We start from the raw sequence: 13,263 nt of genomic DNA on the forward strand, positions 1-13,263 counted from the left end.
GGATCAGCGTAGTTAGTCACAAATGAGAACCAAAACTGACAACAGACTTGAATTGTGTGTTTGATCTTTTTAAACTAGAATTGTGCAGCTCAGCAAAATTCCTACCAGGAGCAAAGCAGCAATCATCTCAGAGTTCATACTGAGCCTGTCTTAGCTTTCTCACTTCAATATTTTCAAATGTTCCTTTTTAGAACAAGTGCGGATTCTCCACAAAGATGTTGATTCTGTGACCAGAGACTCCCAGTAGAGATCTTCGGAAGCATTACCCAGGAAATTGCAGCAACCATCCGGTGACTTTCAAACCATTAAAATAGCACCGACAGAAACATCTAACAGATCTCACTGGATTCCCAGCCCAGGTTAGGTCTATTCCTAAAGGTTATTATACAATTTTCCACCTCAAACTGTTTCCCCATGCTTCTCCAATGGTCAATCCTTATGTTGCATACATTTCACACTTCAGTTGGAAAGCAAATTTTGCTTGTCCAATTAGATGTTTTTTTTTTAAATGGTTGTATGGAATACACCGAGCAGCTAATTGGAGTATTCAGTCCATGCTCTACCCAAGCTTCCTTCCATCTTCCCTTCTGTATCAGCATAATTTTCCATCCCCTTCTCTCTCATATGTCTAGCTTCCACTTAAATGCATCCATGTTGACACCACCAGTGGTAACAACATTCTAAACACTGTCTGGGTACAGAAGCTTTTTCCGAATACCTTATTTAATTTCTTGATGACTCTTATTAATTTCCCTTTCTCCACACTGGAAGCACTTCTCGATCCACTCAGCATTTTGAAGGCATCTATTAGATCACCCCTCAACATTCTCTTCTCTTCGAATCTTGCCAAACAACATTTCCCATTTTCAACACTCTGAACTCCAAATGTGAATGTTTAAAAATCTCTCCTTGACTTTTCCCTGGCTAATGTATAAAAGTGCTGGAGATTAATCTTTAATTCCTGTAGATCCCAGATCTTTAGTTGAGAGTTAGACCTGAGCAGAGATACGCATGCAGTGACTGGACAACCTCTGCTACATCACTCCTACTGTTCCTAGCACCATTACTAGGTAGTTTTGGTAAAAATAAAAAGTTGGGTCTTTCAGGCAAGCAAGTTGAAATACTGCATCTGCAAAATTTCTTACACATAACGCCATTTGATTTCTTGATTACTTTCTTTTATTAATTTCCTCTTCTCCCTGTTGTAGGTTGCAACAGGATATTGACAGGATGCAGTGCTGGGCTGAGAAATGGCAGATGGCGTTCAACCTGGAAAAATGTGAAATGATTCATTTTGGAAGGTTGAATTTGAATGCAGATTATAGGGTTAAAGGCAGGATTCTTGGCAGTGTGGAGGAACAGAGGGATCTTAGGCTCCACGCACTTAGATCCCTCAAAGTTGCCACCCAAGTTGATAGATTGTTAAGAATAGAGTTTGAGTTTAAGAGTTGCAAGATTATGCTGCAGCTCTATAAAGCGCTGGTTAGACAACACTTGGAATAGTTTGTTCAGTTCTGGTTGCCTCATTATAAGAAGGATATGGAAGCTTTAGAGAGGGTGCAGAGGAGATTTATTTACAAGGATGCTGCCTGGACTGGAGGGTATATCTTAAGAAAGGTTGTGGGACCTCAGGCTTTTTTCATTGGAGTGAAGAAGAATGAGAGGTGACTTGATAGAGGTGTACAAGATGATGACAGGCATAGACAGAATGGATAGCCAAAGATTTTTTCCCAGGGCTGAAATGGCTATCACGAGGAGGCATAATTTTACGCTGTTGGAGGAAGGTATAGGGAAATGTCAGAGGTAGGTTCTTTACACGAGAGTGGTGGGGGTGTGGAACGCACTGCCAACAGCCGTAGTAGAATCAGATACATTAGGGACACGTATGTGACTCTTGAATAGACATATGGATGACAGTAAAATGAAGGGCACGTAGGCTAGTTTGATCTTTGAGTAGGATAAAAGGTCAACACAACATCGAGGTCCAAAGGGTCTGTACTGTTCTATGTTCTATAACGGCACTGATGATCTGTTAACCAACAAAAATGTTCAATAAGAGGTACCCCAGGTTAGGTACACAGTCAGATCTGTACCATTATTACAACATGCAAAGAGTCCATTACAAATCAAATCAAAGTAGAACTTATGAAAACTTTACAGAACTGAATGGCAAGATTGCAGGGCCTCCTGACACACCATATGAAAGTCAGTGATATACTCTCAATTCTAAGTATGAACACTAAAGAGTAATTGAAATTAGCTGGTATGTTTGTACCTTATTCATATATAAATAAAAAACATTAAAGTTTTTTTCCCCAGAAGGTTAATGGAAACAAAAGGAAAATCAGTGATTCATCTTTGTAGAAGAATAGGCTGTTAAATTATCCAAAATTAATCTTAAACAAGCTTATGCTGCTTTTTGGGAACATCTACTACTCACTTACATTTTTTAAAAAAGGAAATTTTTTAAGGAAGAAGGTGTTTGGTATGCTTGCCTTTAATGGTCAGTGCATCGTGTATAGGTGCTGGGAGATCATGTTGCGGCTGTACAGGATGCTGGTTAGGCCACTTTTGGAATACTGCACTCAATTCTGGCCTCCCTGCTATAGGAAGGATGTTGTGAAACTTGAACGGGCTCAGAAAAGATTTACAAGGATGTTGCCAGGGTTTGAGCTATAGGGACAGGCTGAATCGGCTGGGGCTATTTTCCTTGGAGCGTCAGAGGCTGAGGGGTGATCTTATAAAGGTTAATAAAATCATGAGGGGCATGGATAGGGTAAACAGACAAGGGGTGTGGGAGTCCAAAACTAGATGGCACTGGTTTAAGGTGAGAGGGAAAAGATTTAAAAGGGACCTAAGGGGCAACCTTTTCATGCAGAGGGTGGTACTTGTATGGAACGAGCTGCCAGAGAAAGTGGCAGAGGCTGGAGCAATTACAACATTTAAAAGGGATCTGGATGGGTAAATGAATAGGAAGGGTTTAGAAGGATATGGGCAAAATGCTGGCAAATGGGACTAAATTAATTTAGGATATCTAGTTGGCATGGACGAGTTAGTCCAAAGGGTCTGTTTCTGTGCTGTACATCTCTATGACTATGTGGATGGGTTTAAAGCGCCATCTCACACAAATGTTTACAGCACAAACATTTAAAAGAGATTGAGCAACTTTATGGCAGACTTGGTACAACGCAAAAAGACTGCTCTTGTAAAACACACCTTCAGAGTCCTGTTACACCAAAAATAATAGTTTAGGGGTATCCCTTTCCTAGGCTTGTCTATGCATTAATTGTTTTCAGTTATAACCTGATATTTGACAAATCTAGATAATTAAAATAATTTCTTCAAATCAACTCTACAGCTTCTGGAAACAAAAATCTTTGGGCTGCTGTTTCTCTCACATCTTATGTACTTCACCAGAAATTACAGGAAGTTCATGATAAGATCTAGATTGTGTAGGAACAAACACACAGACTGTGCTAGAATGTGTGTAAGTCACACAGGTTATACTGCACACATTATTCATCACGTACTGTGCCAGAATCAAGACAGCCTGATCGAAGATATGTGGAAAATTTTCAAAATCCATTTCTTGAAATAATGCAAAGTATAAAAATGGGGCAATGTTACATTTCTGTGACCAAAGTGACCAAAAGATGCAGCTAATTTCCTGTATTGCACTTCCTGTGCAAGGTCTTAGCTGTTGTTATGGTTACAAGGATGATGACATGGCTGAGAGTTTCCTCTGCCTTTCTGAAACTTCTTCAGGGGTTTGTATCAGGCACTTGGAAGGATTTGGTAAAACTAGAATGTTCACATCTGCTCAAGATTATTCTATTAACAAATGCAAAATGCTTTACAAAGTAATCCTATCAACTGTTCAGAGAATGTCAATTGTGGTTCTAGCTTTCATTGCAAAGGTTTGACCTTTGACTACAGATATTGTTTAAAATAATGCAATGTCTCTCTTCTCATGCATGCCCAGCATCACAAAATCCTGACTGATAAATCAATGAAATGTACTTCAATATAAAATGCATTTATATAGCCCCTTCCTGATGCAAGGATGTCACCAAAGGCTTTAGAGCCAATAAAAGTCTTTTGATGTGTAATCACTCGTGATTTAAGCAAAGCAGCAGTATTTTATGTTAAGTAAGGTATAATCAATAGCAATATGATCATGGTCTGGTAATTTTTTTCAGACTGAGAGAAAGTGAGGACTGCAGATGCTGAAGATCAGTGTCAAGAGTGTGGTGCTAGGGGAAAAGCACAGCAGGTCAGGCAGCATTCGAGGGGCAGAAGAATTGATGTTTTGGGCATAAGCCCTTCATCGGGAAAGTTTGAATTTTTTTCTTCTCTACTATGGGTTCTGAATTTGTGTTTTCAGAGCCTATAGTAGAGCAAGACACAGGGAAGAATTCAATGCTCTTCTTCAGTGAATTACCATGGAACCTTGCACCTGAGAAGACAGAGTTTTGCTTCAATCTTGCATCAAAGAGACAGCACTTCTGACAGTACAGCACTCCCTCAATACTGCAGTTGTGCATCAGCAGAGGTCGAGAACTTACGGAACTTCGGAAGGGGGACATGAATTCACAACCTTTTGTCTCAGGGAAAGACTATCACTGACTGATCTATGCTGACTTCAGGGGAGGAAAACCAAGTCAAAGATCTTCCCTCCTCATTTGGAGTAAGCTGCAAATACATTCCATCAGAGAGAGAGAGAGAGAGAGAGAGAGAGACCTCATTTTAACAATGGTCTTTGCTTCAAATTCAAAGCAAAACAAAATATCACAGGAAAGGATATAAAATGGAATGCACATGAATGAATTAGATTAGATTCCCTAAGGTGTGGAAACAGGCCCTTTGGCCCAACAAGTCCACAACAACACTCTGAAGAGTAACCTACCCAGTCCCATTTCCCTCTGCCTATTGTACCTAAACACTATGGTCAATTTAGCATGGCCAATTCATCTGACCTGCACATCTTTGGACTGTGGAAGGAAACCGGAGTACCCGGAGGAAACCCACGCAGACACGGGGAGAATGTGCAAACTCCACACAGACAGTCGCCCAAGGCTAGAATCAAACCTGGGCCCCTGGTGCTGTGAGGCAGCAGTGCTAACCACTGAGCCACCGTGCCACCCTCAATTCTGACAGCTAAACATGCCAAATGTGATCTTAAAATCTACAATAAAAAAAAAAGAATGCAAAAGCAACATAGCACTGGCCCTGGAATTTTGAATTAAATGCAGAAATACTCAAAATCACAGGCAGCAACTGTGGTGACAGAAATACTGCTAATCTTTTGGGAAGATGACTTTGCATTAGAACCTGGGAAATTTGTAATATGTTTTGAGGAAGGTGGCAGGATGGAAATCAAAAAGGTCAGGTCTGTGATAGAGTGGATATCAGGAGTGATTAAATATCAAACAATTCACGATGCAAAGCCAAAAGGAATGTTAACGGTACAACAGAGAAATAAAGATGCCCCGAGAGGAAGTGTAAATGGCAGAACGGTAAATTTTGTTTAAAATCAAAAATGGGGAAAGTGAGAGTGAAACCAAAGTCACCAAAGAAAATAGAAATAACATGGAGCAAAGATTACAGTCTGAAATGCTCAAGGATGAATGTGGGTGATTGAAAGATGACATGTTGTACCTCTGCTGATAACCACTGAAGAAAGATGAGGACAATGTGGTCAACATGTCAATACAGTGGAGCATTAAATCACAGGTGACCAAAACCTCAGGGTCATGCTGAAGGTGTGAATGGAATGTGTGTAAAGAGATCACCACCCACAGTCCTGCATTTTGTCCAGAACCCTACGAGTTTCTCAAGCACCTGTCCAATTCCTTTCAAATATTATTCAAAAATAAAAAGATTAAGCATTACAAATCCCAACTGAAGACAACATAATTCTCATCTCATCTTCTAAATCTTGGCTTTGCCTTTCAGTTATTTCCTGTTATTCAAAACTAGAATATAGTTTAATTCAATAGTCCATCTACCTTTTGAAATTCTTGTGCAATTATTGCAGAGGTTGCATTCTAAGTCAACTACAGCAGATTAGCAGTGAAACATTTTAATAGTGTGCACATACTTCGACCTATATTCCAAATCCCAAACCTTAGACAAAAACATTTTCACTGTGAAGGAAGTGGATTTGCGTATCACAAGAGCTCATTGTAAGCAGGTAAAGAATTCAGTTAAGCTCTACATATTTCTCTCTCTTCAGTCATTTTACAAAAGGTCTCTTTTTATTTTGAGTTGGTTTTGCTTTCACTCGTTTTCTTTGCCCCCCCACTTTCCTTCTTCTTCAAGATGTTGACTCCATTCCTGGGAGAAAGTGAGGACTGCAGATGCCAGAGAGTTGAAAAATGCGGCACTAGAAAAGCACAGCAGGTCAGACAGCATCCAAGTAGCAGAAGAATCAGTGAAAGAATTTGATTCTCCTGCTCCTCGGATACTGCCTGTCCTACTCTGCTTTTCCAGCACCACACTTCTCGACTCATTTCCTGGGACCCAATTCCAGGATACCAATGCACCAAAGTCCAAACTTATTCTCAACAGAATAACTCAGCTCAACACTGACTGATATCTCACTACAGCAGGAGCCACACAATAATCAGTTGAAACCCTGAGACAACATTCTCCTCCCTAGTCCAGAGACGCTGAAAGCAAATTGCCATGCTCTTATGCTATTCCAACTAAAAGCAGCTAGCCCAGTATCTTTAATGGATCAACCACTCACCATACTCTTACCAAGTTATCAGACAGGCCCCCTCTCAGTTTCTTTAACATGAACAGTAACCAATATTCTATTGTAACAATGCAGGATGTGGTACTTAGGGGCAGGTGATGACCTAGTGGTATAATCACTGGACTGCTAATCCAGAGACCCAGGTAATGTTCTGGGGAACCAGGTTCAAATCCCATCAAGGCAGATGGTAAAATTTGAATTTAACAAAATATTTGGGTTTAAGAATCTAATGATGAGAATGAATTCATTGCTGGATGTCCATCCAGAGAAGGAATTCTTACCTGGTCTGGCTCATATGTGATTCCAGACCTACAGCAATGTGGTTGACTCTTTCATTGCTCAATGAAAGCTAGCCTAGTCATTAATGAATAAAAATAAAGATAGTCACCATCTAGATCTATTTGGGATTGATTGTAAATCTTGTGCAATGCACAAACATACGAAATATGAGTAAAAGCAGGCCACTCAGTCCCTCAAGCCTGTTCGGCCATTCAGTATCATCATGACCAGTTTGTTTGTTCAAGTTTCACATTTCCATCTAGCCTGCTAATCATCAATTCTCCTGCCTTAAAATACTCAACAGATCCACCTCCACTGCCTTCTGAGGCAGAGTTCCAAACTCCCACAGTCTTCAGAGAAAAAAATTCCCTCATCTGTCCTTAAAAGAAGTCAGTCCTGACATTAAAGTATTTCCAAGCAGAACCATTCACCTTTCATTAGTTTGGTCTATGCTCAGTAGCCTGCCTGATAACCGCAACCTTATTGATGTATCATTGTTTGCCTGCTTTACATTCTGACTGGATTGAAACTTGAAAATTTGTGACTTGAATCCTATGCCATAAAGAACCAGTGACATCAGCAATGTCAAATCTGCCTCAATGTACTGCAATGTATGTGACAAGGCAACAGTACAACATTCTGCCACATCAACACAGGACGGAGGGAGGTTCATTACATTTCCTTTGTGAAGATGTAATCTTGACAGTATCTAGGACACAGATCATTGCTCAACCTGTCTTTTAGCTAAGACGTACAATAACAAAATGGCAGATACTGCCAGTGGTTTCATCATTTATCTGCATAAGTAAAAACTCCAGCCCAAGAACATTCAAGCTGTGGTTCAGGAATTCAAATCCATCTGGAAACAAATCAGATTGCTTCTCCACTATTGACTTCCATGATCACTTTTGAAATGGACATATTTTCCTCTACCTGCTGTTTAAAACAGTCATCATGGAAGTGTGTTTAAATATGTAAGTTTACATTTCTTATTACACTGGTGTTTAGTTTCAGCTTATAACGTTGACAAGCTGTACCTCTTATTGTTAATAAACCATTTTTGATTTAGCATGTCGTAACGTAAACCAAGGATGCATCTAGAAATTGTTTTTACAGTCTGTTCCAATGCTATTTCAGAAGGTCGGTGCCCCATTGTTGACTTAGATACCAAAGTAATTGCAACTGAAGTTAGATTGCAACCTGTAGATTGATACTAATCTTGCAGAATCTTAAATTACATCATTCACTGGGCAATGTTTGTAATCTGGAGAGTTATTCAATCGTACAACAGCCTAAAGCACTGGCTGGTTAAACAATGCATGCCCACTGAATGGTCAAAAGCATTTTATACTGTTGTGACCTTGCAAAGCATAAGCTGAGTGAGCAGTTCAGGATCTTTTCATTCATGTCAAAGCTGTTTCCTGTCTATCTTTTAGTCCAGTTCCAACTGACAATACATGGAAGGTTTTCACATACAACAGTCTTTATACTGTTACAACATCTGGTCAGATTGGATTCCTGCACCTTCTGTCGATCAGTTTGGGTATTATGGTTTAATGCAGGTATTGTCCTCCTAAATTTGTGCTTGTGTATATAACATATAAAAAATTGAGTAAAATAGATAATTCAACAATGAATTTAGCAACCATTTTATGATATACATACCCCATAAAATAATGTGGCACATAGGATCAAGATGGAATGAACTTTTGGGTTAGTTAATTTGATGTGATTATTTGGTTTGAATTTTGTTTAAATCAAGAAAATTGGTCCAATGGCACAGATTTGGGGTTAAGAGCAGGGTAATGGGCACAATGACAGAAGCATCATGACAGCATTTGTTAATTCCAATAAAGCATCAGATTAGGCTGCACATGATTTGGAAGAGTGAATGTTAACTGTTGTATAACGTGTAAAGACTTTTTTTTTATTTTCAGTTTTTAGAAAAACTTGAAACTGAGATAAGGAGGTTTTAAAAACCAACGTTTGGAAGGTTGGCTGTATTTTTGGAAGCAAGCAACCATTGCAGCCATTGTGTAAGTAACTCTTTGAATAAGCAGAACTTACAGGTGGTTTGGATCTGGGGTTTTTTTGGGGGGGGGGGGGGGGGGGGGAAGGTGGTGGTGGTGGTTACAGATGCAGCTTTTGCTGACAACAGGAAGTTGGTTGATCTATTGGACAACTGACCAGTTATTAACGATAGAGATCTCTTTGCCAGCCAACAACTATGTGATTGGTTCTCAAGTGATTGAAAACTTGGAGCTGGGAACTAGTGTGTGCGTATGAGAGAGAGAGAGAGAGAGAGAGAGAGAGAGAGAGAGAGAGAGAGAGAGAGAGAGAGAGAGAGAGAGAGAGAGAGAGATCAGGTATGGTTTCTCTGCTCTTTGCAATCGTAATTGACTGCCAACCTGAAGAAAAGCAGGTTATGGTTGTTGTAGCTGTGACTTTTAACTGATATGTCAGAGACATTTTATGGGGTGAACCACTTACCTTGTGTCTCTCACTAACTGGTGGAAGTATCTGGAGAAAGATGACTGAAGCAAGGAGTTGTCCAGTAGAACAGTCACAAAGATCATCTCAACTACAGAACCTGAGAACACACCACTGAACTGCCTTTCCAGTCTGTTCTCGCTGTCCATAGCAGCCAACACAATGTGAATTTTGTCCTACAGAGTATACTTAATATCACCTCAGCTGAGATCAATGCTCTTACTCATTGTACAATGAATTCATTCATTGAACCCTTAAACTTTATTTAAAAAAATTAAGACACTTTGGGTGTTATCAAGACAGGTAGGAAGTGCCTTTCTATATGCAGGTTCACATTGATGGAACAAGCAAATTAGATGGAGTGATCATTAATAAATTTAAAATCTCAACTTTGCAATTGCACTGTTTTTTATTTTAGGAATGACATCAAAAAGAACAAGAATACAGTTTTGCCTACTTAAAGAATCCCCGGACAAATAACAGGCGTGCGGTCTTTGTAAGAAAGGTTAAATAAAAATAAATGAAAATTCAAGAGTGGTGACACAACAGGCAGCTCAATGCTGATTCACATGAACAAATGTGCACCAGTGCAGAAGTAAATCCAGCAAGAAAGCTGAGCAGACAAAAATAGGATTATTCTGAATAATCTTACATGCTACAAATGTAAGCTCAATTCTTGCCATTTGGGGATTTATACTTCATTAATTAACTGAAATTTCAGAATTCTGAATCATTTTATCAGTGATAATCTCTTTGGACATGGAGGAATTGCTTGTTGTGACTACTTTAAGAAAGCATGAGTTCAGGTTTAAGGGGGCAATTTACCACATTTAACAGCTGTAGGAAATAGGATGATGGGAAGCAGAACACTGGCGTAAATTGTGGCTGCCATATTGCAGAGGGACGATATACAAAGGAGGGAGATGCTCAACAGGTTTGGCAGGCATCTGAGGAGAAACAAAGTTGATGTTTTAAGTCAAGGACCAAAGGAGGGTAAGATGGTTAACAATGATTTGATTGGGCCCAGGTAGGATTCATTGCAAAGGGGGAAAGGCCAACTAAACAGAAGGAGGACCTTGAGGGGCAGGGGTGTTAGAGAATGTCTGGGATCTGAAAGGACCAGAAAGCTACAGATCTAGAGCTAGAAAGATCCTGCTGGGTCTGGGGTATCAGCTGAAGTTCAGAAATTAAAGGTGGGTTTGTCGGCAGGGAGAAATTTCAATGTAGGTTATTTACATTCATGTTACATTAGAGTTAGGATTACTGCTGACCATTGGGTTTATTCAACCAGTGTCCGATATTCAGCTTGAAGCTAACTCTTCATTCCTCAAGTTCTGGTTAATGTAAAATCCTCCAGGCCTATTCCTCTGGTGTAACGGTGACTGGTGAGAGGCTGAAGTGGGATTGCAGTTCGTTGGCAACTATTATTATTAGTCACTACTACATTCTGGCTGAAGGTGAAAACCAATTATAGAATCTCCTATGGAATGTGCTCCTTAAGGAAAACAAACTGGCTGTGATAGGGAATAAAAAAAAAGGAGTTATAAAATTAACGCAGCCTCTGAGTGGATCCTGGCACCAGCAGCAATTAAAAAGATTATTTCTTAATACTAGGACCACAATGAAGGTCCACAACTGAGTCATGTGATGCAAGTCTCCAAAATCCAAAGGAAATAGTAAACATTACATTTCCAAGTGTGTCTCAATCCTTCTTTGATTAGAATTATTTCTCCTTTTAATTGAATCTGTTAAAATAATAGCACGCAAATACATTCCCAGCAAAAAAGGAAACTAGCACTGTACAAATCAGTAAACAAGTGATCACTCAGCAGGAATGCAATGTTCTGTAACACACAAAGAACTTTAAAGGGGAAGAATTGAAAAGGAGCACGTAAGTGGACAAAATCTAACCCAATTTGGGGACTGCCACATTTCACACTCCACAAGGTACCAACTTTCTTCTCAAACTTAAGTTCCTAACTGTGCTATATTACTTAGTTACAGTCCCTCTATAAACTGTTGAGACATTGCATTGAGACTGTTCTAAACCAGCTTGGATTTATGGCACTCAGTCAGGCCAAACCTCTCAAATCTAAGCTAGACTAACATTTCTGCACAATATCGAAAGAAGAACTGCACCATCTATCAGATTAGATGTTAAAGTGAGACCTGATGCATTCAACTCAAGTGAAGATAAAATCCTCCCTTAGCACTACAGGAACAATTCTGACTTCTTATAGCACTTTTAAAATCATGAAACAATGTTTCCTCACAACCATCCAGGTTTTGTGACAAGTAGGAGATAGACTTTAAGGATTGTCTTAAAGGAGGAGAGAGGACTTTAGGGAGGAAATTTCAGAGGATAGGGCCTAAGCAGCTGAAGACATGGGCACAAATGGTGGAGCAATTAAAATCTAAAATGCGCACTGTTCTCTTCCAATTCTAGCCCAAAGAGATTTCAAACTGGAGTTACTGAGGAAGGAAGGAATGCAGAGATGGGGGGATTTGAAAACAGCGATTAAAATTTTAAAATCTGAATACAAGACAGAAAATTCTGGAAATAGCTGGTCAGGCAATATTGGTTGATAGAAAAACAGTTGACATTTCATGTCTCTGACCTTTCATCATCCAAAGATGAGTTTTTCCAGCATATTTTCCACTTGCAGTATTTTTCATTGTACAAAAAAAAGCTATTGCTGGAGCAGGAGTTAGTACAGGTCAGCAAGCATAAAGGTGATGGTGAAAGGACCTTGGTATAAGTTAGGACAGGAAAAGAATAGCTATGAGAAGTACAATTAATTTCTTCCAATGTCTTGAACAACATTTATTTCACAGCCAAAACTAGGAAACTAAACTGTTCATGACCACCCAGGGGTGGAGTGATTACTTAGGGCAGCACGGTGGCTCAGTGGTTAGTACTGCTGCCTCACAGCACCAGGGTCCCAGGTTCGTTTCCAGCCTCGCGCAACTCTGTGCGGAGTTTGCACATTCTCCCTGTGTCTGTGTGGGTTTCCTCCGGGTGCGCCGGTTTCCTCCCTCAATCCAAAGATGTGCAGGTCAGGTGAATTGGCCATGTTAAATTGCCCACAGTGTTAGGTGGATTAGTCAGTGGGGGGTGGGTTACTCTGAGGGTTGGTGTGGACCTGTTGGGCTGAAGGGCCCGTTTCCACACTGTAGGGAATCTAATCTAATCAGTACGTTTTCATTGTTTTCTTGTGGAACCTTGATAACATCAGATTGGTTGCCATGCATTCTTATAACAGGGAGGGGTACTCGGTTCACTGTGAGGCTCTTTGGAAATGCCCGAGGATAGAAAGGTTTCTCTTATACACAGACATTCTCTCTTCTTGGTGTGGACACCATACCTGCCAACTCCGAATATCCGCTGATCTTCAGTCATAATGACAGACCAGTTTGGATTCAATATCCCTGTTAAAATGGTAGTTGTTGCCAGATTGCATTTTCGACAATGATTTGCTTAAATATGCCAAATAATTAGCTCCTGTTGACCACAATAAGGTGGAACTTTACACGACAGTGAGGAAAGCAGAGGACACAGTACTGACTAGATTTCCAATAAACTGTTCTCCATTTCCTAGCTTTATTTGAAAGGTGAGGTTAATTGAAATTGAATCTGCAGTTAGTGGTAAATACCCAGTCTGCACAAGTCACAGTGTCTTTAATGTAATAAACTATTCCAAGGGGTTATAAATTCTAAGGCATTATAAAACAAA

The 13,263-nt window shown here is 39.9% G+C and overlaps 1 protein-coding gene and 1 long non-coding RNA gene across 2 annotated transcripts in view; one reads left to right on the top strand and one right to left on the bottom strand.

The window, feature by feature from the left end:
• Positions 1–13,263, bottom strand: part of def6a (DEF6 guanine nucleotide exchange factor a) — a 152,003-nt gene that overhangs the window by 117,906 nt on the left and 20,834 nt on the right. The window lies entirely within an intron of this gene.
• On the top strand, positions 7,806–10,059 carry LOC148145137 (uncharacterized). The gene is made up of 3 exons (XR_015751004.1): positions 7,806–8,013; positions 8,977–9,075; positions 9,948–10,059. It is a non-coding gene; the product is annotated as an uncharacterized LOC148145137 (long non-coding RNA).

This window comes from Chiloscyllium plagiosum, unplaced genomic scaffold (genome assembly GCF_037043375.1).
Source record: "Chiloscyllium plagiosum isolate Xiang-an unplaced genomic scaffold, Cpla_swu_hap1 HiC_scaffold_26, whole genome shotgun sequence".
Lineage (NCBI taxonomy): Eukaryota > Metazoa > Chordata > Chondrichthyes > Orectolobiformes > Hemiscylliidae > Chiloscyllium > Chiloscyllium plagiosum.